The following is a 27715-nucleotide window of genomic DNA, read 5'->3' as shown; positions in this document are numbered from 1 at the left end:
GACTGAAATCTCTCTAACTTGGCTGCAAATGGCTCTCAGAGCAATTTCAAGCTGAAATTATCCAGACATTTATCCAGGCATTCTCAGGACTGCAGCAGCCAAATGCTATCTCCCAGTGCAGAATTAAAAGCCTGATACTGAACAGATTATGTTTAGGGGAGTCAAAAGGATATAGAGTGTATTCTTCTGAAAAATTGGAATGTAATTAGGACTTCTGGGGCATGACAAAAATAAATTATAGCATTTGTCATATATTTTGAAAAATGCTATTTTGTATCCAATCCAATGGGCATGTAATATTTCGGTAAACAGAAAAGTGCACATTCATATTGTCATAGCGCATACAATAATATGAATTGCCGTGCCAGAACAGAGAATTGCTCTGTCTTCATCTGCAGCCCATTTCCACATGTGGAATTCCACAAGGGATATTTTAGAGCAGAGTGGTACATCTCCCAAATCCTTATGAAAAAATGATGAAATTAATCAAATTAACATTTTATCTCTCTCAAGATACTCCATTTTTTTTTTTTTTTGAGGCTGACTTATACATAGCTTTATGTTCCATCTGCTTGTGGGATATTTTGCGTTCTGTCTGTTTGGCTTTTTGTTTTTTTTAAAATATAAGGACGGTGGGCCAAAGATGGAAAAATTCCACAGAAGGCACAGGGAGTCTCAGCAGCCAGTGCCAGAGACCATTTACTAATGGTCTAAACACACATGTGCATCTACCAGGTAGCAGGGACCAGCTAACAGAACCCACCCACGAAAATTTTGCTGCATGTTTTATTTCTGAAATTCTTGGAAAATGCAGGAACTATTCCCTCCTCCTTTTTTTAGGGTGCTTTGTTGGGGCTTTACCAACATTTAAAGCATAGGGTGCTCACTGGGAAGGGAGAGATATATTCCATCAGTGCCTTTAAGCTTCACTTTCTCTTACCTCCTATTTTCATCACCAAAGATGGGCAGGAATAGCTCTGAGGCTTTTGAACTAGCACTGCATGTGACATCTCTCTCCTATGCCTGCCAGTGGCCAAGAAATAACTGAGTCAGAAAAAATGACTCACGCTAAGGTGTTTTTTACAGAATTAGAGACATCCATAGCTTGTAAAGAAAGAATCGAACTCTCTCTGAAATATGCAAAAACAACATTTTTGACCAAGGATAATTAGAAAGGGAACAAAATAGCACAGCTCACTTAGCCAGCTCTGCCCAGCTCTGCTAACAGGCATTCCCTCTCCCTCCAGGATGAACCCATATCCACTGCTTTCTCCTCTGCTCTTTGCTTCCCTTATGCATAATAAGCCTCAAGGACACAGGTGCGTAGTGATATTAAAAACAGACTGCTTTTCAAAACCGCCCCTAAAAGAGCCTTATCACTAGAACGAGCCTCTGCCTGTAATAGTCCATCCACTAAAAAGTCTGGTTTTCAGAAATTAAACTAGGCTTTCAGAAACACAGCTGCCCCCAAGCTAACACTGCTCCTCTTTCGAGAGGAAGGGATGCCTCCTCCTTCCTTCCTTCCCAGAATAAAAGCACTATGGGCAACTTGAAAGACACAAAAATGTAAACACAGCTTTTGATAACATATATTAAAGAAAGCAAATATATTGAGACTAATAAAAGATGAAGAAGTTCAACCACCTGACATAATGTTTTGATGACACCCTTTTGCAGCTTAAACAAGAACAGAAGAGTAATATATTTTATATTTCATAGAAAAACAGCAAAACAAGCTTGGAGATTTATGTTTAACTACTAAAGAACATCATTTAGAAAGCTGCAGCCTGGAAATGAGTCTTTTATCAAATTGCAGAATGGGCTGAGTGGGAGGATTACACAAAGAAATCAGAAAGCGATGGTTAAAGGGGAAATGAGCAGTCTCAGATATACACAGAGGGAAATAGGGGGGAGTGGGGCCTTTTTTCAGAAAATTACTTAGAAATATTAATATCTAAGAAAAACACCAAAGAAAAAGACAAATAGATACAATCGCATAACTGAAGTATAAGATATCAGATAGCTGCATTTGCAGCTGGTGGAGATTATATGTAGCATGTAACCTGTTGCCAATTCCTTTGAAGAAACCAGTGCTCCCTTTAAGCTACTCTTGCAAATAAATGAGGTGGTGACCAGTTACCATTAATCTTCTGAAAATCACAAATGAAGGCCAACAGTTTTCTATCAGCCTCCTTATGAGAGTAGAGTTGAGGTAAGATCAAAAGCTCTGTATTTAGAGCAAGAATGCCTGAATCTGACCAAATCTATCTGGAGTGGTAGAAGAATGAAGGACAAACACAGGACTGGATTTAAACAGATATTTATACGTGCCCAGCATAGACAGAGTACCCAGAACTGAGCACAAATCCCCTCTGGCTCCTCAAAGGGTACAGACCACCTCTTCAAAACCTCCTCCTCTCCCCCTCTTCTCTGCCCTGCTCTTCCACAGGCATGAGGTCCACAGGTAAAACACTCAGCATACCTCCGGGCTTTGGTGATAATGTTACTATACACTCACTGTGCCTACATATTAATGATATTAATTTCCAAATCCTTCTGCTGCTTATAAACTATGTCCTCATGATACTGTAACAAAAACACATGCACGCAGAAGAAACTCATTCTGTTCAACACCATCATCAAACAAATTTCTCCATACTATTAGCAAGAACACGATAAATAACCCTCTTCTATAATACAAAGATGGTGATTGTAACCTCTAAAGGGGGAGAGAGGTTCCAAGTGGCCAAGACACAGCTTGGAAAAGACTGGAAAGCTGAGGTGCCAGTCACCACCAATCTCCTTTTGACTGGTGCATAGAGAGTTCTTTCTTTTCCTTTCCCATTTGTGCTTCCTCACCACTTCTTCTATGACTACTCATCTTCTCTAGGTCAGATTAAGGCTCTCTCTCTAGAGGAGTTGGAGTATTCTATTTCATAGAGACTAATGCTTCTCATTCAAGCTGGGAAAAAAACCACCACAACATGGACAGACATGAAAGCTTGATGCTTCCTGAGCTCACACAGATGCAGAGGCCTGCAAGAGACTCTTGGGTGCTATCTGAAAGGGATCAGGGACAGCAAGCAGGTTTTTGGCTGTTGTAGTGTATGGGAAAGAGGATTTTGTTCATTCCTGGTAAACAAGTAAGGAAGCTGTTGTGAAGAAACACAAACTCATCAGCCAATTTTTTCTTCTTATTGGGACAGCTTACCAGACCTTGAAGGTTCGCTAGCCAACGAATGCAAGTGTGCTGTGACAGCTGGCAACGCATTCCAGTGGGTAAGTGATGGACTGGCTCTGGAGAGAGTAAAATAAATTATGAAGTGGGTGAAATTTCAGCCTTTCAAATAACAGTCAAATGATTTCATTGGAATGGCTCTGTCTGGCAACTTATTCCAACACATACAGCTGGGCAGAACACACAAACACTTCTATATAAAATAGTCTCATGATGGGAAGAGGGGGAATTCGTATTGCATAAGCAAGCCTGAGTCAGGAGACAGTGTAAGAGGTTTTCAAGGGATATTTGCATGAAAGTCAGCCAATTACAGTTCTATGAAAATTTAAATACAAGAGCCAGTGACGTGCATGTTACATACGTTGCTCAAAAATATCATCTTCAGGATTCCTCAAATGTTCTACATGACCTAGGGAATCTTATCTATCAGCTTCATGTTCAAAGTGCTGACATTTCCAAAGACTGAATTTTTCTCTTGATAGGAATAATTTACGTCGGTATTTTTGCATCCACAAACAAATACACAATGCAAATAATAGACATGCCTTGGAGTTTTCTGGGAAGCAAAGTGAAATCAGGTACGTAACTCCTATTTGGAATCCGATTAGTTTTGATAGCAGAACCCCATCAAGTCCCTTTCAAATTCTGAAAACCATGCCTCTCTAAATACCTGGTGTGTGTCTGTTATTACAGAATTAATGCTTTCATTTGTACCTAAGAATAGCTGTAGGGGGATAACCAGTAATGGACTTTGACTGACTGATAGAGGTGGAGTGGGGAGAGGAAAGAAACTTTGGGGACAGGAGGTTTGCTTCTTTGCTTCTTTGCACCTGCAGCTGGTTCTATGAAGTTGCATATTCTGAACATATCATCAATAAATGATGAGGTGGCCTGTTCTGCTAATATCTGTTGTTGTGCAGGACCTCATTTTCTCCTTTTGTGAAATGTAATCAACATAATCTGTCTGTTATGATCAGGGGAGGATTGTGGTCAAGAATTAATCAATCTTTTTCAGCCTCTGGATAGGACCTATAAAAGTACAGAGCACTATTATGAATAGAAAGTGAATTCACTTTCATTTTTTTTCTATTCTCATTCAAATAACCAAGCAGAACTAACTAAAATCTTCACAATCTTTACAAGTCTAAATGTTAAATTAAAGTGTTTTCACTGATACAGAAAACACACATATAAGGCATTCCTGTAAGTTTTACGTTTGGCCAGAGACGTTGAGATCGGCAATGATCTACAGCTGTGTAAAGCTTTCTCCATGTTTCCAGTTACTTGCACACAGTGTGCGCGCGCGCGCGCGTGTGTGTATAGGTGCGTGCACACGCATGTGTGTGTCAGGGTGAGTCATTTGGGCTGACATCCTGCCAAAGCAGTAAGTTTGTGGTCCTTTCCCACTGCACCATGGTGACACCAAACTCTAACAGCTTCACAGCTCATATGTCACCTGTCTGAAAGTGAAGCCTGTGCACTAAGACGACTTACTGCAAGACTCACAGCTACTCACATGTGTTTTGCAATGGTTTTAATCACCATTAGGCAAAGTTAATGGATACACTGACTCTTTAAAAATAAATCAATTTCCTTACACCTTTCTATCTTTTTATTGCTATGCTGAAAGTTCCGTCAGAAACTTAAACTTCAGGGATAAAACACTCTCATCTAATGTCTCTTTTCATCACACACTGGCATGATGACTTTTCTCTTATTCCAGTGTAATTCCTTTCTCTGTATAAGGCAATTACTACTTGTTTTAGAAATACCTGTTTGTAAATACTTATTTTTGTTTGAGAATCATATCTCCAATGCTTCTCCTAAATGTCTACTGAATTTGAAATCAAACTAAACCACAGGAGATTTTGTGTTACGCCATTAAGCAACTCAGGGTATATATGGTCTTGCAAAATCCTAGAGGACTCTACCAGTATGAAATCACTTTTGTTTTCTCAAATTTCTCTCATACTGGGGAACCCAGAACTAGACACGGTCCTCCAGATGTGGCCAGGGCTGAGCAGAGGGTCAGGATCACCTCCCTTGACCTGCTGGCAACACTCTTCCTAATGCACCCCAGGATATCTTTGGCTTTCTTGGCTACAAGGACACATTGCTGGCTCATAGTCAATCTGTCATCCACCAGCACTCCCAGGTCCTTCTCTGCAGAGCTGCTCTCCAGCAGGTCAGCCCCCAGCTTGTCCTGGTGCCTAGGGTTATTTTTCCCTAGGTGCAGGACTCTGCACTTGCCCTTGTTGAACGTCATGAGGTTCCTCTCCGCCCAGTTCTCCAGCCTGTCTGGGTCTCTCTGAATGGCAGCACAGCCCTCAGGTGTGTCAGCCACTCCTTCCAGCTTGGCATCATCAGCAAACTTGCTGAGGAGGCATCTGTCCCCTCATCCAGGTCATTGATGAAGAAGTTGAACAGGATGGGACCCAGTACTGAGCCCTGGGGGACTCCACTAGCCACAGGCCTCCAACTAGACTCCGCGCCACTGAGGACAACCCTCTGAGCTCTGCCTTTCAGCCAGTTCTCAATCCACCTCACTGTTCACTCGTCTCATCCACACTTCCTGAGCTTCTCTAGAAGGATGTTATGGGAGACAGTGTCAAAAGCCTCGCTGAAGTCAAGGTACACAACGTCCACTGCTCTCCCCTCATCTACTCAGCCAGTCATTCCATCACAGAAAGCTATCAGATTGGTTAAGCAGGATTTCCCCTTGGTGAATGCAGGCTGACTACTCCTGATCACCTTCTTCCTACCCATAATGTTTTTTTCCATAGAATCATTTATGCTGCCAGTTTCCTTTGTGATATAGTGTGTTTCTCCTCTGCTCTCTCATTGTTGGACCTGCTTTCTTGTTGTTAGACCTCTTAAATACCTCTCCAGCTAGGAAGCCCAGAGATCATGAACTCACATGAATGCTTTGATAGTTGTCAGGAGCACTGAAAGCAGTACTTCTGTTTATTTAAATAGAATACATAATTATTATCTTTGGGATACTTGCAAGAAGGAAAAGAGGATTAAGACACTATTGGACAGCATCCCAGCACTGTTGGAATCCTCAGGGGATTTTTAGGGTTTAAAATTACCAAGATATTAATTTTCACTGAGAACAGTTAGTTCTGGATAAGGAGATACATCTGCACACTTTGTTTCAAATAAGCAAATCATTAGAAATATTCTGAGAGAGCATTGCTGCTATTCAAGACATGAAATAACAATGGGATAGTCACATTTGTTTCACTTTCCATCAGTTCTCTTCTGTAACATGCCTCTCAGTTAAGCTCTATTCATCATTGTGCTATTTTCAGCTGGTTTCCAAAGGAAGCAAGGCGTAAGGGATCGTGTTGTCTGCCAGTCTCCTTATCATTCCCTCCGTAATAAAGCACTATTGGCCAGTTTCAACCAAACTTGTCAGTGGGATAAAAGTCTCCAGGATGTGAAGTAGCTGCAGGTTTCCTGAAAATCGATGACCAATGGAAAGACTGCTTTGGGAGCTCAACAGCTGTCTGATTTCTGCGGCTTACCAGCACCTTCAGCCAATGGGCACGCGCAGCGCTTGGAACCAGCCACAGCACCAATTGCCATAACACGAAAATTTTTCAAGGAAATGGTGAAAGGAAGGACCACAGGGAGCTTGAGTGATTAGAGTGGACTCAAGTCTTATATTCATATGATATCAGGTCTTGCTGCTTCTACTGCAAAATTGCCTGGAAACAGAGCATGAGAGTTCCATGACATAAAATTTGGGCTGGTTCCTTGCAGAACTCTTTCTTCCATACTAGCCATTTCCTGTTGGGCTACCCCTTCTGGAGCTCCTCTTGATCTTTTGTATCTGTGCAGAAGAATGAACCTTCCTGCCATTATATTGCTTCATCTGTGTTTAGCTTTTCATCTTACTGTACATCACATTATGTTATACAATTTGTCATTGTCATACATGGGAACTTCATTGTGATAATGCACATGTGAAAGCCTCAGATTTCTTCCCATTCTTCTGATCACCCCTAAATCCAAATTAAATTATTCCTTTTGTTTTAAGACACATAGTAACAAAGATATTTGTTTAAGAAATAACTTTCAAAAATGATAGCTCTAATATATGACAATAAATTATAAATCGAACCCCTAACCCTACTCTGCTGCTGGTATTTAAGTAGGCCAGCCATAACAATGGAGAGAAAAAGACACAAATTTCCACTAAACATCACCTGCTATATTCACAGAGGGTATAGACCAGTCAGCTGAAAAGGTAGAGTCTTGACTGCCTGGACAAAAATTAAGTTGACAGAGTAACCTCAGGTGATAATTCCTGATGTGAGTAAGAAGGAATCTGTCCTCTTCATTGGCTCTTATAGAAAATTAAATATTTAATCATTTACACGCAGCCAAGAACACAAGCTGCTACCAGAACCCTGTTTTGTTCTTTTGAGCTGTTGCCAGCTCTCTCTCAGGAGTGCTGGATAACAAGGAAGTGTAATGCAAGTGAAGCCAATATTCAGTGAATATTAATTATCACCTGCCAGTGAGAACTGCATGCTCAGGGGTCAACAAACTGCTTCATGAGGTAGTTATTGGAAAGACTTAAACATTTCTGTAGCAGTTACCCTCCCCTCCCCACCTTATTTCTCTTTTAGAAGAACAACTTATTGCTCAAAAGCCTTACTCTTTCCATACCTTTCAGTTTCAAAAGCAGGCTGACCCTAATCAAGTGAAGAAAAGGAAAATCTCTCAGGAACCAGAATCCGTCACATCTATAGTCTAAAGGCGAATGTTACTTACTGAGCAGTTGTATGGAAATCAGAAGGGCTCCCTGCTCGAGTCAACTCTAGGCTTGAAATCATGGTAATATCTGCATGAAAAACTATTTGTGATGTCTACACCTTAAATATTACAAAGCTGTATCAGACATCTATTCTGGCCAAAATGAGCAGACCTGGGAGCCTGTCAGGTTTTGGGCTGTGATTTATTTCTGCTTTGTTTTTAATGGCAATCAGAACCTTTACTTGCGGAAGCATAAACTAAAACTATATTTAAATGCTTAAAATAAGTTGACAGTCAGAATTGCTGAGTGACTACAGTTTTCATTAAGAAATAACCGACGTTTACTTGTTTGAAAGTGAAGTCTGGACTTGGAATACTAGAGCAAAGGCTTAGCCATTCAGCTCATTTCTCAACAGAGCTTATACTTTAAACAAAACAGGAGCCTACAGAACATTATGGGGTGAAAGATGCCCACTGTATAATGACTCACAGGAGTCTCTGTAATTTTTATGACAGCATATTTTGAGTCATCATAACCTGGTGTCTAGAAGAACTCAATGTGTTAGTCAGGTTTAGTGAGCCTTTTGTAAAATATAGGGTTGTAATTTTCCAAAATATTTATCTTTTGAGCTGGAAAATGTCCATGCTTGGTCTCTGGAGTTACATTCTTGGAAACAAGAGCAAAATACTTTCAGCTGTTTGAAATAATGTTTAAAATGATCAAACCATACCTACTTATATGTATTTTGAGAAAGCAAAAAAAAAAAAAAAAAAAAAAAAAAAAAAAGAATTAAGTTGGATAACTGTCTTGGCTAAAGCTTTCATTTAGAGCTAGTGCATTTTTTATATTTGAAATAAAACAAAGATATGCTAAGTGAAACATATATCTTGTGCATTCACAAGAGATGCAACTTTACAAGGTACATATAAATGCATAGGTAATGATAGTGTGGGTGGTATGCAACAAATAGGGCATGTTGAAATCAGAAAGAGAACGTGGTGCTGTGTGAGTTTTCATGTTTCATACCCTCAGTCTTGGGACAAGCCGGATTAGTGGGGCAGCAGATGAAACAAATCTGCCAAAGCTGGTAAAATGGGGAGAAAAAGGGAAGGTTAGTGAACACTGAAAGGTGTCAGATGAGACCTTCTAATGAATCTAGACAAGAGATCAATTTTAAATAAAGGTGAGAAAGGCAGGGACTGCAACCTTATGATTAGAGAACCAAACAAGAATACCGAGCAATGCTCTGCATTAAGGGAAGTAAAGCATCTCATAAACGAGATGCTGGAAATTTTGGAATGATTTTCTCAGGCTTGAGTTCATACTCCTGTGTAAGCTGAGTGAAGAGATGCCACTCTGTTTAACTACTGAGCTAAACTTAGAAAAACACTGTACAGAACCTCACTACCACACCCCAGACAGCCATGAGCTATCTCATCATGCACTTATTTCATGTCTTCTGTACTCTGTATTTCATAGCACTTTAACAAAGACGTACTAGTTAAGAAGCACTAGAAGCACGTTATTTTTTGGAGCTGGGGTGGGGGGAATGAGGAAGAGAACAACAAAAAAAAGGAAATACGAGTTCCAAGAACAAGCATAGTGCATTTAAGGAAACACTCTTAAAAAGAAATATATTTTAATATACTCAAGAGCAGTTACTGCCCTTAAAAATCTTTGTTCTGTATCTGGAATTTTCACTGGGAAATGAGTATTTAAATTAGTGTAGCTTTCTTTGAAAATCTTCATGTAAAACCTGCAGTCAGAGTGCTGGATTTTTACACTTGTGTTCATTGAAAGGACACAGATGTGAAAAACTTGTGGTCTTTAATTGCATGCCATTTTGCCAGGAAATTTCTCTGAAATATTTTTAGGGTCACTTTCACACTTTTTTCTCTCCAGATTTAACAAATCTCTGCTAATTGCATTTATAGCATCATTAATTTAACCAAAAGAGGGAAAGGATATGTCCAAATTCAGACCAATAAAACCAAGCTAGTAAAATGATTCCTTCTTTCCACACGGAGCATAACTTGAACTGCGAAACTCACTGCCACAAGGTGTTATGGAGGCCAAACTGGTCTCACAGAGATGAGGCAAGTTCATGATGGACAGGCTTACTGGTGCTTCTTGTACAAGGTGGCTCAGAAAACCCTGCACAGCTGCTTGCTGCAAGCACAGAAGGATTACACTGTACAAGCTCCCTTACTTGCATATAAGCAGCTGTTCCTAGCCGCTGTCAGAGACAGGTTATAGGGCTATACCAACTTTGATCTGATCTGGTGTGACAGCTCAGGATCATGCCTCTCTGCCAAGCTCCCTATCTCAGCCTCAGTAGCTGTGCTCGTATGGCTTCAGGCCAGGTCAGAGCAAAATCGGTTCTGACTGCAAGTGTACTGAGTAGGTATCCAGAATTACAAGTCTGATAAAACAAGGCCACCTAGACAAGACAGATTCCTCATCTAAAATGTAGCCATCAAAGAACACTTCCCTCCCTCTCCTCCAAAAGCAACAGAAGAGACCTTAAGCACATCACAGTTCCTGGGGAAAACGTCTGGCATGATCTGCTCCTGCACAGTTCCCCGTGTCCTTTTTAATACTAACGAGTTGTTTTCAATCTTGCCTAGTGGTAATACTAAGCCAGTTCCTCATGCTCAGCTCTGGTATGGGATAGTTGAGAACCATGGCACACGGAGGTGCATAAAGCCTCCATTTGTTCTTTCTTAAAAAAAGAAAAAAACGGTCGTAGAATGATTCCTGGTGAAAGACTATTGAATTTTTGAATTCATACCTGTCCGGATCAAGTGGAAAAGCCTGAGAGGCTCTGAGAGAGGATTTTGGAGATAGCGGTCGGGTACAACCTCTGACAGCTATCACAGGGAAAACTGTTATCCTCATGAAATCATCATCTCTGCAACATTACACAACCTGTGTGGAGCGCTGCAACTGTTTCCTTGGCAAATTATTATATGCAACCATATTGTCCTAAGGTTATTCAGAGAACCAATAGCCTCCCCCTTCTCCTTCCCCTCTCATCTCTCAGCTTCCTATGCTCATCCTAACATGCTTGGCCAGTTTTCCCTGCTGAACCCTTTTTCCTATGCTAATTATTGCACCTTTCTTACTTCCCTCAGAGATCAGTGAAGAAAAGGGGGAACAGGCATTTCTCTCAGGGCAACATGCTAACCAACAGCAGAAAAGTGATCCATGTCCTTCAAGGTCTGCTGCCACCTGCCCTTTCAACCTTGTATCATGAATCATCTCTACATAAGACAGACAAGAGGAAGACTGGAGTGATACTACTTGGTGACAGTCCCCAGGGACCTCATGGCTCACTTTTCCAAGAAAAAGCAAACCTTGTTAAGAACAAAATAAAACAGGACCTTAGAGAAAAGGCTGCGGAGAACAGTTATCCTCTTGAGGGCTGGTGCTCGACCTGTGGAGTCAGAAAGCACTGAAACTGGACGAGCTGGCGATAGAGACAAAAAGCAGCCAGACCTATCAAGCAAGCAGCAATCAGGCACGATATCAGGAAGCCTCGACCTGTGGCTGGCCTTCGAAAGGCACCTTTCAAATATTTGGAAGGGCACTGATATTTATGTTTTGCCAGGGGCATGCTTCCAGGAACAGGATGATGATGATGAGTCAAGCACTGAGGCTGGCAGCATGTTCACCTTGTTGTTCTGACCAATTCTTAAGTAATTGTGTTGCTTAAACAAATATCCTGACAGAGATGAAAAAAGCAGAGCAATCGTAGGCATGTCGAGTGCCTGTACTGATGGGAGCGATTCCAGAGAACAAACAGGAGAGACAAGAACTGCTGGCATGTGAAGGGCTTGTGAGGAATGGGCCTACGGACATGAAACCACAGCAAGGGGGAATAAATAACTAGGTAAAGGGAGGGGGGAATTTCCACAGACCACTTGAAGATATCATAAAATGTTCATTAAATTAGGTTTTCAGTGATTGTCAGCACTTGAATTATAAGGACCATATGCAACTGGAAAACTACCTTTTGCTTTCATGTGAAATGGTAACTGCACATCAAAAGTTTTAATCTTCTCCAGTGACTAAATATGTGCAAATCTGTAGATCTATTTATATAAAAACTTCCAAAGGATATGTTATCTCTGATTTCTCCCCCAACTCCCTCCCCAAGGGATTTTTCTTTCATGTCTTCTTGCACCATCTACATTTATTTACCAGTGAATATCACTTCAAATGAATTTAGTAGCAGTGGTATTTATAGAAACAGCACATTTTCAATGACATGTGGAGAATACTCACATAAAGTGAATGTTGTAAAACACAAGTATGTTTACACCAGAAAACCAATAACAGACTGGTTAACAGCCAGTCAAAGTATCAAACAAAGTAAGAGACCTGTTCATCTATTCCAAAACAGCCTACAGTCTGGAATATGAAGAAAACTCTTCAGTGGTTTTACCTCTTCTGAGACAAATCTGTTTCAAAATAAGCTTTAGACCAAGAGTTTTTTTCACTGAAATTATTCAGAAGATTATTTGGATAATGGATACATTATTCTGGACTGAACAGTAAAAAGCAAACCTTTTCCAATAAACAATTTGCAATAAACTATTCAATCACCTCTAATCAAAATTGCATAGCCTGAAGGAGAGTAAAGAAAAATATCTCAAAGCAGCAATTATTTTGTTATATTAGTGTAAGGAACTGTGTGCGACAAGTGTACAAAGTGAACTTTCCCGGAAACCCGCATACATTCTTGTTTCCTTTTAGAGAACAGTCATTTAGATACTAATTTCTTTGTCAGTGAGCATTTACTTCCAGGTCATCCAGCTGCTTGGTAGTTAGAAAATAGGAATGAAGTGACAAAAGAAGGGACAACCTCATTGCCTCTTTTTATGAGCTTAGTTTAATTTAGCTGATGATGCCTACATTCCTTCCTGCCCTATGTAAGCCCTCTAACATCTGGCTATCAGATAAACTCTGTAGCTGGCACCCAGAATTTAGATAACCCTTTATGTTATGTGAATGGAACAGAGAAAAGGGCAGCAGCAAAGGACTTTAAACTCTCAACAACAGACAGCATTCATGACCCCCTCCCGGCTTTGCCCTCGTGCCTCAGAGAGAGATGAAACCTCCGTAACCCCTGCAAGTGCATATGCAACTCTGCAGCACCTCCTCCCCTTCCTTCCTCCCAAGTGAGACTATTCAGCATGTCCGGTCTGTATTCATAACTGTTTGCAGTATGACTGAAGCTCTGCTTTTCAGTATGTGTACTATTGCTGGAAGTATTTCATAGAGCTTTCAAATGATGAGAAATTAGCTGTCTAGGATAACCCCTTCATGATTCTGCGCAGTCTGATCTAGAAGCAAAGAAAAGAGGAAAAGAAGCCATTGCCACTTTTTATGTTCTTCTCTTGTTTCCTGTGAAGAAAACATCAAGACATCAGGTGTCACTCAATCTTCAAAGAGTTCTTCTCACATATTTAACAACACTGTGGCCTTCTGGAAACCAGGCAGCTTTTCTTACTTTGCTCGGTTTTGAAAGCACAATCAGCTAGGACCTAATTCTGGGGTATATGTTAGACCCTGCTGAATCAGGGGCTGATTATACCTCTGAAGAATATCGACAGCAGCAAGGATCATTTTCATTTGAAATACGTGTATTTCTGCATACCTAGAAAATCAGATAGAAACATTTTACTTCCATCTGTAAGAAATCTGACATCTGAATTGAGGTAAATTGAAATGCTCACTGTAAAGGAAAAGTTGCTGTGAATAGGAATAACTATCAACAACTTCTTGGTAAATTGGAAGTAAAATCTTCATGCTGAGAGGAAGAAAATGGTCTAAAATATACTGAAATGAAGAAAACATACTAAAACTGCCAAAATGAGGATGTTTCCAGTATGGAATCATGAACATTATGGACTCACACAACAGAGAAACCTTGACAAAATTAATAGTGGCATTAGCTGGGCAGAGCCTGCAGATGGTACAGAGCCAACATATTTCTAAGACAAGTAACACCCTCCTTCCTTTCTGTCCAGCACAATATTTGGGAACTAACTTTGTTCCTTGCTTTGACTAAATCGTTTCAGACCAATACGAAATCAAAGTTCAACCAATGAACAGATAGAAAGTGGAACAAAGAGGTACAAGCTGGAAAATATGGTCTCAAGTTACACAAATATCCTGTGCAGAACCAGAATGCAGGTCAGAATTAACATAAGGGAGTGGAAAGTCTGCTTTTTATGCAAAAAATGAAAAATGATCAACACATTCCTCTCTATAATTCATCAAGATAGAACTGCTACTGAGACACCAAAGGAACCTTTGAGTGCCTCAGTTATATCATAAATATTTTACAGAAAAAACTAGTTAGCCACGAGATAGACTAGATATATCAGACACAGTGGTATTGCTAAGTATTGGAAAAAGTCTAAGTGGGGAAGATCAAGAAAGTCACTACGAATATACTAAAGCAGTGATTTTAAAGCACGTTAAACCCCTGTCAGAAATAAAACCAGTATTAGTTCTCTATTTTCCAGTCATGGGCCACTAATTGAGCAGTGAAGGTTTAACAAAACTTTCCATTCCTCCCAGTCGCTTGCCATCAAGCCATCATCTTATTAAAAGCAGAGTTTCTTTCATTTATGCATTGACAAGGAGGAAGCTGTTACCCAGAAGTCAAGTTGTTAAGTTTTCCTAGGAAATCACATTTAGCACCCTGTAGCTGCTTTGTCCGGTGATGTCCTTGGGGGGTGGTGGTGGAAATTGCTACTGCCAGCAATACTTCAACCATTTCAAAAGCGACACACCAGGAAATACAAGTACCAGCATCCAGCCAAATACCAGATAAAAAATCCACTTGCAGAGCATTGCAAATTCCAAGTGGCAGAGATGGCTCGATAATGTCAATGAACTAGTGGTTTCACTGGTAGACACATTTCCCCCCTGCTGTCATACCAGTATACTACCCCTAACCAAAGTAAGTTTCAACCTAAAAAAATCCTCTGAATCCATGATATTCCCTTCTCTAAACCTTAAACAAATAGTAATGTAATGTTATTTGCAACCTAGTTTCTAAAATAAATAATTACATTATTCAGAGCTTTGCATTATAATTACAGACACCTTTTAGAGAAATCAAACCTCCTGGTAGGTTTGGATTAAACTATTTCCAGAATGTTTACACATAGTACTGGTATCGTTTTCTATTGTCAAATCCAAATAAAAGTAAACATTGTTCAAATAAAAAGAAGAAAAAACACACTTTCTTTTGTGGCCAGCTTCTGTGGGGATCTTCAACAGTTCTAAAAATTCAAGAGAAATAGATATTTAAAAGAGTAGAACTAAGAAGTGAATACAATGTTCTAAAAAGCCTGCCAATCTCCTTGATACACATGTACATTCAAATGAGAATACTGCACACTAGTTTCTTTAGGGGAAAAAAACCCCTTCACGCGATATGAAAGAAATTTCTAAATTATAGCTATAGGTTTTTAACAAGAGTTCACAAGGTTTCTGTCCTTAAGCTCTGTTCAGATAGAGTGCTTTAAAATAGAAAATCACCCCTTCTGAAGTTCAAACAAGATCACAGTTTGCTGTCATTCTAAATTTTTCTGAATCACCATCAAACCACCATTATTTGTCCTCAGCAGTGAGGATTCACCATCTATCTACATTGCCTGGCCAGCGTTTCAAGATAGGATCATAGGGATATTTCACACATTCAAGACCTAGCATTTCCTTGGACAGGAAGGCCGGCAGAGTCAAGCAAGAAGAAAACAAGAGGGAAAAATGCCATGTAAGTATATCAGGATAATGAAAGGTAGTCTCCCTAACATTTGTTGCTGTACCTGCACACTATAAAATCAAAACAAAACTATCTATCTACCAGAAATTAATTGCCCAACAATGTGACCAGTTTTCCTGAATTACCATTATAAAGGGGCAGGAAAGGAATCTGGGGCAGTGTTAACAATGTGATCCAAGCTCTCTTGCCGTGTCTTTATGAGAAGTGCTGTAGAAGACTGCACGCTCACCCTTCCATCCCTCCGTATTTCTAAGCAGTAATTTTGCCTCATCCATCAAGTGAGAGAATGGTGGAGCGTCAAGGTCTGCAGTGTTCGGGAGTAAAAGGTTGGGGGATGAGGTTTACTGGAAAGCTGCTCACATTTCATTCTAGTAATCCTGTCTGCTTCCAAGCAGATTTCAGGAAAATATCAGTGTTCTGGTGAATAGCTTTAATGGGATTACCTATAAGGCTTCTCTAATAAGTGGTGTTATTAAGTTGTCTGGCTCATACTGAGACTTGTGCATAACTACTAGCACTCCCTCTATTCTCTGGTTTTGTTACAAATTGGAATTAGTGTCTATTTAGTGTTGGGTTTCAAGTTTTAAAGAGGATTGGGTTAAGGGAAAATCTTCTTCCAATTTTGTCTATGTTAAAAAATCTCATTTTTCAGCCTACAGAACATGTCCTGAAAGGAATTAGATAAACTGTTCAGTACAAATCTGCCAAGAATTTCAAATCAAGATTTCACAGATCAAACACTGGTACAAATAGTTGTATAGAACTAAGATTTTGCAGGAAAATGAAAATTATCTCATATTTCTGATGACAGTCTGAAAGTCCAGTTGAAATTAAACGAGAAGGCATAGTTTGAAATGACATAATGTAATTCCTTCAGCCTTTTAAGATGAGTCATTTAAAAATATTTATATTTGAATCACTTCTTTTTTAAGGGAAAGCACTTAGAGAACATTGACTAAAAATGTTTTGAACTTGATGGAAAGACTCTTTAAAAGTAAGTGAAAAAAGACTCCTATTAAGTTCAACGAGGTTTTCACTAGAGCACTTCAAAATCAAAAATTTGAGAGAGAACTTGAAGAATCATATAGCACTCAAAAGAAGGAATTCCCCACAGTATTACATTTAAAGGACCCATCCTCTCGTGGGATATTCCGCCATATGAATGGTGGTCATGAGGAAAGCTACAGCTACGTTATTCGTGCTGACATCTTCAATGTCAGTCTCATTTGTGCACGAAGGGAGGGAAATGGGCCCTGACTCCAGCAAGGTGATTGCTGATGAGTTTCAGGGCAAGACAGCTTTTTACTCCTCTGTCATGGCTTGATCCTTCTCTACCTCTGTTGGTAGCAGACCATCCTATAAAAGGTGTCTACTTTGAATGGTTTAATGTGGTATTGATGAAGGATGCAGAGCTGCTGATTGTCTCAGGAGCTTTTTCCTTTTTGCATCAATTTTGATTGCTAGACCTGCAGGAGAAAATGCTCTTTATAGAGCTACTCTTAGTTATAGAGCTGATAGGCTTGTTGACAGCATGTATATACTAAATCCTTGAACAATGAATTTTTACGCAAAGATTTGTTTTTTAGTTATTCATTGCATTAAAAAAGCAAGTAACACTGACTTTTCTTTTGGGGTCTCCATCTTGCCTGGCAAGATCGTGTACAGAGCTGGAACTTCAAGTGGAAGAATGCTAATACAACACAAGAAATCTGTGTGGGTTTTGCTTTTCACATGGGAAACAGCAAAGCTGAATTCTAAAACTACAATAAAAATAATTGAATGATTGCCAAGACTTGTAGTCATGATCCCAGGATTTCACTCACTGGGCAAACATCTTTGAAGCTCTTATAATGGTTTGTGAATCAGCTGCTGCCTTACTTTCTTACAGATATCATCACTACAAATAAAAATGGTGAATCCCTGGGGAGATCAGAAAATTCTGTTCTCCCTTCCCAGGGATTTTTTTTTCAGGGGTATTTACGGGATTCCTGTTCTATTTTTTTTTGAAACAAAAAAATGGGTCTTGGGATTTACTACACAGACCAGCCTTCTGTTTTCTCATTATATATCTGACCTTTCCTAACTACCTTGTAGAAGAAGGAATTAAAAACACAAGAAACTACTCTGATAGCCCTATAGCATCTGCTCAGTATTTTTTTGCTTTGAGGTATTCCGCTGCTGTTAGTGGGATTCCTTAGGCAGCACATATAATGCCATCAAAATCTGACCCTACATATATCTAGTGTTATATGAAACACCCTATGTATTACCAGTTGAGCTTGTTGATGTCAATAATCAAGGAAAATATATTCTGACACTATTTGATTCTGAGAATTTAGGAGACATTTAAACTACTTTGCCTTTTTACATGGCACAGTGTGAAATCATTCTTTTTCCAGTTGCACTGGAAAATCTATTCATACCCAGATCTTCTGTTTTTCTAGTGACTCCCAATACACGTTACCAAACCAGCATCACTGCTGAATTTCCAGGCAAAGATATAGAGCCCTGAGGTAACATGGACCTATTTGAGAAAATAAGTGCTTTTTTGGGGATGACTGACTCCTTTCAAAATAGCATAGATTTCAAAATAGATTCATTTTTTCACTGACTCCTCAACATGGATTTTTAAAAAAATCCAAACGGTGGAAGCCAATGTAAAATAAAAAAATAATGAGTGAAGTTTTCAGAGGCATGTAAGGAACTTGGGTCCCTGCACACAACTTTAGTGAATGATTTGTACATCAATGACCACATTAAAATCCATTTTTTATAATTGTATGCTTGCAAAACATATTTTCATTGGTTGACCTGTGCTTCTAAATGGATGGTACAAGCAGTGGGTCATTTCTGAAAACAGTTCAACTTTTTCATTCATTTATCTATTTATTTATGTTCATTTCTGGACACATTGCTCTGATATTTAAGTACCTTTGTGACACATACTTCCATAGATAGAATATTATGAATGCTAACATTTTTTTGGTGTTAGTTGCTGTGTGTCAGGAAGAAGGAAGCAAAGTGGATATATTTAATTGCAGAGGTAAATGGAGAACACTTTCATGTGAAGTTCTAGTCTCTTCCCGAGCATAACTGAAAGCTGACTATGATCAAGAAGAAGCTGGGAGCAACCACTGGCTGTAATAAATGCACATACAGAGATGGAAAGGCTTGTTATTAAAAATCATTTTGTTGTGATTCAAAGTGTCAGGATGTGAAACTCAGCAGGACCATTCCAATATCTGATCAAGCCTAGGATATTCTGATGACCTTTTGCATTGTCTTTCTTGCGAGAAGGATGGAAAGTCACAAGTATGAGTAATGGAAATGTCTTTCACCAAAAGGAGTCTAAGTCCTTTTTTTAGACCTGCTAAAATTTCCCTCTCTGGTCCTCACTAGTTTACATTCCTAATCTTCATGTGGTGCCTATTAACAGAGCATAAATAAGGAATGTTAAATCTCTGTGTATCCCAAGCTATCTACGGCCCTGAAGGATTCAGGAAAAATTAAGCAAGAGAGTAGGCAGACTTCCAGAAATAACACAGCTTTAACAAACACATGAAGTATTTATAGAACATGTAAAGAACAAAGGAAATGCAGCATTTCCTCCATCTACAACTTCTATCAGTGTTTCAGGAATAGTAGTCCTCTTCCATGTTGCTACCTCAAGGAGAGGGACCACAGCTAAGACACCTAGTAAACTTCCCTAGATTAATTTGATTTTGTAAAGAATATACATTCCAGTCACATAACAATCAGTCATTGCATTGTTACTTTAGTTAATTTTTTTGCAAAAGGAATCCTATAGCAAAGCCTTTTGGGGGGGATAGGTGAGGCTAACTTGGGTAGCTAAACTTGCCAGTGGTAAAGTAATCGCTTATTGCATTATGTAGCCAAATAATGTTACCTGAATATGCAAAGTATCTTTTTCCATAATGCCAATATGCTATGGAGGTAGCATAACCCATAGAAGAAAAAAATATATATATTCATGATCAGTATCTCATTCAGATACCTTGGGCCACACAGTGTCTCTGTAATTAAAGAACAGAAAACTATTGCAGAGGACATTATAACATTATTACATGAATCACTAGATTGATCTCACCCAGAATGTGTAGGTAGGACTGCTCATTCTGTTTTAAAATGGGATGATAAAAAGCACATATATTTTAGAGCAAGTGGAGAGGATAGGATTGCAAAACAGAAAGGATGAGTATGGGTCCAGGGACCTGAGTTATCGGCATTTCCATAAATGTAACAATCTCGAAAAAGATTTTGGATATCTATATTGATCATAAATCTTCCAGATGTTTTTTTCAGTAGTGAGAATATTTTTTATAATTAAGCTTTTATACTTCAAGATTTAACCCATGATGTATTGGAGATACAGATAGGACCAATTGTGGAACGCAAATTATCCTACATTTGCATGTAGCAGAATTCTGGTGTGGCCTTCAGTACTGCCTGTGGTGGGATGTGGAGCACCAGGGCAAAGGTACCTCAGGTAACTCAGGTAACTCAGGCCTGAATAGCAATGTACACTCATTTTTGCATCTGTTAAGTGAGGCATCAAAGAATGAAGCTACCCTCTTGAAGGCACTCAGCAGTAGAACAGAAACTGTAGCTTCTCAGTTATGTTCATCTAATTAAATATTAGATATTAGGATAGCAAATAAAAAGGAGCTCTTGGGTGCGAGGAGATAGAGGTCAGGGCTGGGGCTTAGGGTTGGCAAAAACACTTCCTTGTTTGGAGCCCGCTGTTCTTAATGGTGAAAAGTGTGAAGTTGACATTCTTCAGGGAGCTTCTCTGAAGCTTGACTAAAGGTTTCAAATGCTCACCAGTCCAGACTGTTACAGTTTATGAATAAGTACTCCAGCACCTTGAGTCTTTGAGATCATGTTGGAGAAGACTCCCTCCTGTAGTCCTGAGAGAATCAACTGGTAGCTCTTCTGTCCATGCCTGCCTCTCGCCTGACAAGACTGGTCTACTTATAAAACCAGACTAATTCACACGCAATGCAGTTCCTCAGCTTCTACTGAGTTATGGGTATAAGTTTAAACTGTGTAACAGTTTATTCTCAGGCCACTCAAACTTCCTTAGCTCTATTGTCCAGGTGTTGCTGCAGCGAGCGAAAAAGAATCTCATCTTCACGTTAAAAATATTCTCATAATAATGAACCACACCAATCTGAAGGTCCTATTCGTACAAGTACGGGAGAACAAAACTCTCATCTTCTTCTCTTAAAAAGCAAAAAAACATGCAACCAAACAAAAAGTTGTGACAAGAACATAACTGAACATTCACGATCCTGATAGTACAAAAACTTAAGGCAACTCCCAGCTAACAACACGTGACACTCAGCAAATTGTAGAGAGGGAGTCTGTAAGTCTATTTGTCAAGCGCTGATTCCAGCGTGAGGAGGATTGGAGCCAGTGAGAACCTCCCAGTAAGAATCCTATTGCAAGGCAGTGCTATGTGCTGAGCATTTTGAAACTCCATGTATAGGCAAGACGAGTTGCGGCTGTTCAAAGTTTATGCCTCACATCATAGATTTCATAAAGTTCCTAATATGAAAACAGCACATCTAACACAGCCAAAAAAGGAAGAACAGTAGAAAACTAGAGCCAAAAGCTAACCTACACTGAAAAGTTTGAGTTTCTTTTTAATATATCTAAAAATGAATACAGAAAGAATTACAACAAATAACTATTTGATTTTTCATGTAAGTCAATAATTATATACACATATACTTATGAATATCTTTTGCCTAGGCTAATGGAAATCTTTTGGCAACTGTAATTTAGCTGCTGTTAACATTCCTGCTACAACAGAGTCAAGTGCAAAGTGAGTTGCAAATACTAGAGCTGTTTATAACCTGAAGGGCAAATTCAAATCCTTTTAATTTCCTTACCGTTGTTCATAAAACGGTAACTTCAAGAATAAAAGTACGATGTGCAAACATAGAAGAACTCTCACTCGTATCATCACATCAAAACAAAACATTCCTCTTTCTCAGTTTCTCTACCATTTTTGGAAGAGAGAGAAACTCTTATTCCTAATGGTTGGGAGGGACTTTTGACAATCCAGAGTTGCCCAGGCTTAACACCAACAGAAAATCTCTCTCAGATTTCACAGCTGATTTGTTTTAGTATTTCTTGGCATCGAAAACTGTGAGCCGTTGCCCATCACATTACCCTGCTGACTGGCAAGGCAGCAAAGCAGTTTCGTGGCTAGTGGTACTGGAGGCTTGCTGGCACTTGAGAGCAGGAGAACCTGAGGGATCTGGCAGGGAAGTCAACACGTCCTTGTCAAGGAGCTGGATAAATTAAGCTGTGGTACACGTTCACAGAGATCCAGGCCTGTTCGTGAATGACCCATGCCCACAAAAAGTAACCCGATTCAGTGGGTGCACTCAATAGTTTCAGTTAGTTCCTGAGCTATGCTACTAATGGTGAGTGGTTCAAATATAATCTGGACAACAGAAATATTGATGGAAATAATTTGATATCATTTTCATTACAATAGACCATGGAGAATCTAGGATGTTTGATAATAATATCTGATCTACTGTGGGATTTATGAGATTAGGAGCTGGGTCTAAAACAGAAAGGTAGAATGGAGGATGACCCCTTATTACAGAAAACATATTTAAGCTGTATCCTACAAAAGAACTTCAGACCAAACATTGAAGAGCTAATACGGAAAAATTAGTGGAAGAGTTTAGATCAGACTGGGATTTTGGGTGCTCCTCTGCACGTCCAAAATGACTCCTCCATTAATTTCTGTCTGGATCCCTAATTGTTAAAAGTTCTTCAAATACTTTGCCAAGTGCCAATTCACCAGTCATCATTTTGATAGTCAAACTTGTAACTTTTATTCCTGCTCAAGTAAATAATATTTTTCTTACTAAGGATATTGTTGGACCACTTCAAAGGCACTGATCATGGATCTAATCACAAATAAGCCGTTCAAAGGAAAGAGAAATGTTAAGATAATGTTGAAGGTTCAGTTAAAGATGACTTTGTTTATTTAAAAACTCTGTTATTCTCTAGGTAAACTTTCAGAAATACTTCCAAAGGAGGATCTTTTTAACCATTTGCTCTACTTTTGCAGTAATACTTAAGCTTAGGTGAGTTGAGTGAAGAGCAGGTTTTCAGCTTTCAAGAACTGAAAGATCCGAGCAGTTTGCTACACAGAGAAACACATTTGGAAAGAAAATCATTTGTAAGAGATAAAGTATCATTCACAGCTCTTGTTTTTCATGCTTGCTATATTTAAACTATACTTAGGTGAGAATAAGGCCTTTTCTAGTCCATTCCTAGTGACTCCTCTTTGTGATCCCCCTGCAAAGTCGCAGACCTATCTTCATGATGACATCTGCTGTTGCTATGGAAATGGTTCTGAATTCTCCAACTGGCTGTTTCAGTTTCAGAATGGGATCACTTGAAAGAAGCTTAATTATGAGGGTTAAAGCCTTTATATGGTCACTGAGGTTACTGAAAAATAGCCAATGTGGCACGAAAAGTTACGTGAGAGAAGAAGATGGATTTTCAGAAGTATATACTTCAAAGTTTACCTCCAGAGAAAAGGCCTTCAGTAGTTTGTTATTAATAGGGCTTTTGCATGTAGTTCATGCTTTTAAAATGAGAGAAGGAATCCATCTCTTTCTTGGAAACATATAAATACGGACAGATTCATTTCAAAAGCTTCCAAATCTTTGAGCTGTCTGGAAAACAGCACCTGTCAGAATGGAAATTCCTTTGAGGTCCTCCATTCAGGTCCCTTCCAGGGGTCCTAACTGGGAGGACAAAGCAAGGAGGGAAAAGCATTTCTCAGGAAGTGCCTGTATTTCTACTGCACAAGGTTGTAGTTTGCCAGTTCTGATTATTTAGGTGTAGTAATTCTTACTGGGTGTCAGACCCTTTGCAGGAGGTCAAGACAGATGATGCCTGCTCTTAAGAGCATGCTGGGGAGGGGGATGTTTCTTGAGATACAATGATACTGCAGCTGTCTAAGCTGAGAGAACATACTGGTAGGCATTGGGCCTCAAATGTCATCTTGCTCCTGGACAGGCACCAGCTCGAGTATAGTAACGCCACATTTGGCCTTAGATGCAAGTCTTCAGACATCAGAAACTAAGAAAATGCTATTGTTGCACTTTCTCCTTCCTAAATTGCATACACAACCTTGTTCTCCAGGAGGAGGAACTACAAATCCTCTAGCCTAAAAAGACTATTGTCAACTAACACATAGGTTGATTTAAGTCTGTATAATGGTGCCTCTGAAGTGATTAAAAAAAAACAATGAAAACAAAACATTAACAGAACAAATTATGGGTGAGAGTTAGGTTTAGTGTATTAGATACACTCTACAATTGTTTCTATATAATGATGTACAGATGTCTGCTTATAAAGGAGGTTAAATACAAGTTAGGAATCTCTTAATTATTTGCTCCTTGTTTTCAACTCCTTGCAGTTTGTAAATAATGTACAGTACAAGCGGACTGGGTGAAATCCTGATCCCTGCTGAAGTCAGCTAAGTTTTGCTGTTGAGCCTCAGCAGGGCCAGCATTACTCACATTTTTGTCCCTTTCTGTCCAGATCCAGTAGCTGAAGGGATCGTTGTCCAAAGAGAGAGCGTCCACGGACACCTCGGCTCTCCCAGCCCTCCCAAAGTGCAGCAGTCGTCAGCGACCCGCGATCGACACCAGCGTACAAACACGGCTGCGCACCCTATCCGCGCAGTGCTAGCAGACCGCATAGCACAGGCGGAAGAGGAGGCAGCTTGCTAAAGAAAAGAAAAATTCTAAGGATACCGTGCTGTCCACCTTTTCTAAACATGCAGATTTATTTGGGGCTGTTAAATAGCTATGCCAAGGCCTAAAATGCTAGCACCTGACTGGGATATTTTAAAACAGAGCGACTAGAAGGAATAATCAGGGCACAGAATTTGCAGAATGGCTAATGTCTTGAAATGAGCTATGTTGGAGAAATTGGAAATAGGGCTATAATAATGTTTTATACTGTAGTTATTTTTATGATCCCTGCATAGCATATTGGAAGCAGCTGTGACATTTTTGAACACCAGGGAAATGCGATGGACCTATTTATTAAAGAGGGTTAAGAGCCCCAGGTGGTCTGGAGATTTAAAGACCAGGAAATACCAGAGACAAATGAGAAAACAGGATGCTCTAAACCATACCAGTTGAAATAGATTTTGACAATAAGACATGGTTATATATCTATATATCTAAGATAGATACATCACAGTAGGGGATAGCATTACTGAAGGATGTTACAGTCTCTTATGGATAATAATTATATAGCCCTCTTCCAAAGATTATATGTCCTCTTCACATAGATTCACTGATCCTTGCTATACACTGCTAAAAAATTGCCATTTTTTAAAAAGCACAGAAATATCTGGGATTTTATATCTCAGGGTTATAAAGTCATAATAATTCACAGACTTCATGTGAATGTTCCTTGCCTGGAACTGAACCCACAGGAATCTCAGCACATTTAGATCAACACAAAAACACAGAGCCAAGTTCTGCCTTCACACAATACCTGCAGCGCCACAGTCTTCACTGCTGAAAACTGAAAATCAGCCTTTCTTCTTTCTATCTATCGTATAGAAAAGATAGATGCTTTTAAGACATACTTTTGTCCACCATGCATCTGTAGGACATCCTGCTGCTACACATTTCTCTAAACCTATGTATTTTGCCATATTCCTGGACTTTCTCCAGCCTGATAGCAGAATCTGATCATTTATACCTATTACTCAGGGAACTGTTCAGCAAGACAACTGTTAATGTCTGCAGAGAACCTACAGATGATCCCCATATATCTGCTACTTTCTGAGCAGAAACACTTCTGAGTGAAAACTGCGGCAAAATTCAGACAGTGGAATAGAAACAAACTCCGTGTACACCAGCTGAATTCAGAAGCAGTTTTGTCTTCACTGAACTCAGTCAAGTGCTCTGCGCGAATATCCAAAGAAGGGCCAGAATTTGGGCAGTGGGAAAGCTGCCACCCACTTCAGCGAGGCCATGATTTCACTACAAAGATCTTAACTGCCTACACATGCACAATGATGCCACACAAATCTCAGCATCTAGTCTGCCTCACAGGCGTAACTCTGTAGCTGTTTGTTTGCAAACGGACTCAGAGCAGCATCACCTGCCGAAGTCTTCATTAAGCAGACCAGCTATCTTCCATTATCACTCCTATGTGCAACAGGTATCAGCATAAAGTGACAAATTCACAGTGCCCAGTCGTTTGCTTATTTTTGTACTCACGGGAAGCAGAAATGCATGGTTTATACTTGATAAGTAAATAAAGTCTGGTTACAGTGTAGCAGTTCTGGTCAAAATACGGAGTTTCCATTTGATCAGGAAATGGGGGAGTTTCAGTTCCCAGTTAGGATGAGAAGTGGATTCTTTGAAATTCACTGCATAGGGAAAATTCTGTGAAAAATATTCACTATAAAAGCATGTAACCACATGTATTTTTGCAGACCTGTCCCAAAACCGCAAACCCTGGCAGCTCTGGAGAAGTTTCCTACTGGAACTAGCCCCTGGGAATGGCCCAGCAATGGCCCCTGGGAACCTGGGAACCAGACCAGCCCACTGGACAGGATGAGAATACAGAAAAGAAATTCACCTCAGGCACTTGCCTTTTTAATCCAGGTGGCATTTTGATCAGTGTTTCAATGAAAATTATTGTTTTGACCAAAAAAGTACTTTCACTCTGAATAGCTTGAAAAATGAATTAGTTTTCTTATATACATATATTTTATATATACATAGCATTTCTTTCAAGGAAAACTGTTTCAAGTTGTAATTTGCTCTAGAAATACTCCTACGCTGGATTCACACCACTAAGAAATGCAGAATCCACTCCTCTTATAAATTACTACTGTTTAGTTATTGCTTTCTGAGATAATCCACTCTCTCCTAAGATATTCTTTCCAGACATTTTAAACCAGCTGCTCAGCTATTGCAATTTCATACTAGAGCAGTCTGTGCAGGTCCTGGTAAATAGACTTATGCTCTGGATGACCAAAAAACTTCTTGATATTTTCTCTATCAAGACTACCTTGTTCACAAGAGGCAAAAATAAATCCTTTGTCCTTTTAGTGCTGAGAACTTGTTACTAGTTTAACCCTCTACATGTCAGGAAGAATTACTGTCATTAATCACCTCACACCATTTTTTTTGAGTAAGTGCTTCCTGATAATAGTTAGGTGAGATGTTTGTAAAAAAAACACTGCAGGCTTTGTAATGCTTTCTATGTAACCAGGCAAAAAATAGCAACCAGAAAAAATAAATAATGAGTAGAAATGCAAACAATTTTACACATTCATATCAAATTCATAATATTACATTTTTAGTATAAAATAGGATTAGTTGAGTGTCCTGAGTATTTCTGCAGACTGACTTCTGTCAGACAGGAACCTGTCAGAACTTAGATTTGCACATTTAAAGGGCAGAGTTTCGGTTCTCCCTGCCCCAATAACCTCATTAATTACAAGGATAAAAATCAGTTCATGTGCAGCATCTAAGTATGATGATTTTAAGTGTTTGGTGGTGATATCATTTCAAAAAAATAAAAATTAATACCAATTAATAGTTTTCTAAAAATCAAATGCAATATATACTAACTATATTGTAATAAAGTCATTAAATGAAGCTATAATGATTGTGGGAAATACCAGCAGAGACTATTTTTTCTTATCTGCCAACAGGGAACCAGGTTCTTTGTTTTTTATTTTCACCAGGTTCCTTTCAACCTTATGTACTTTTTAATGAAAATCTTAAGACTTGCCATATGACCTACTGGTCCTAAATACATTAAATGCACATAGCAAAATTTATCATTTAAATGACAGCGGATA

General features: G+C 39.3%; 1 long non-coding RNA gene across 1 annotated transcript in view; it reads right to left on the bottom strand.

Moving 5' to 3' along the window:
- LOC134139517 (uncharacterized) overlaps nucleotides 1–24515 on the bottom strand; it is a 144758-nt gene extending 120243 nt beyond the window's left edge. Inside the window, exons 1-2 of the long non-coding RNA XR_009958189.1 lie at nucleotides 24393–24515; nucleotides 3212–3297 (exon numbers count right to left, since the gene is read on the bottom strand). This is a non-coding gene — a long non-coding RNA (uncharacterized LOC134139517). The remainder of the gene's footprint in view (nucleotides 1–3211; nucleotides 3298–24392) is intronic.
- Nucleotides 24516–27715: the final 3200 nt, after the last annotated feature.

This window comes from Rhea pennata, chromosome 4, assembly GCF_028389875.1.
Source record: "Rhea pennata isolate bPtePen1 chromosome 4, bPtePen1.pri, whole genome shotgun sequence".
NCBI lineage: Eukaryota > Metazoa > Chordata > Aves > Rheiformes > Rheidae > Rhea > Rhea pennata.
The sequence above is the reverse complement of the archived record's forward strand: the minus strand, read 5'-3'. Positions and strand labels throughout refer to the sequence as shown.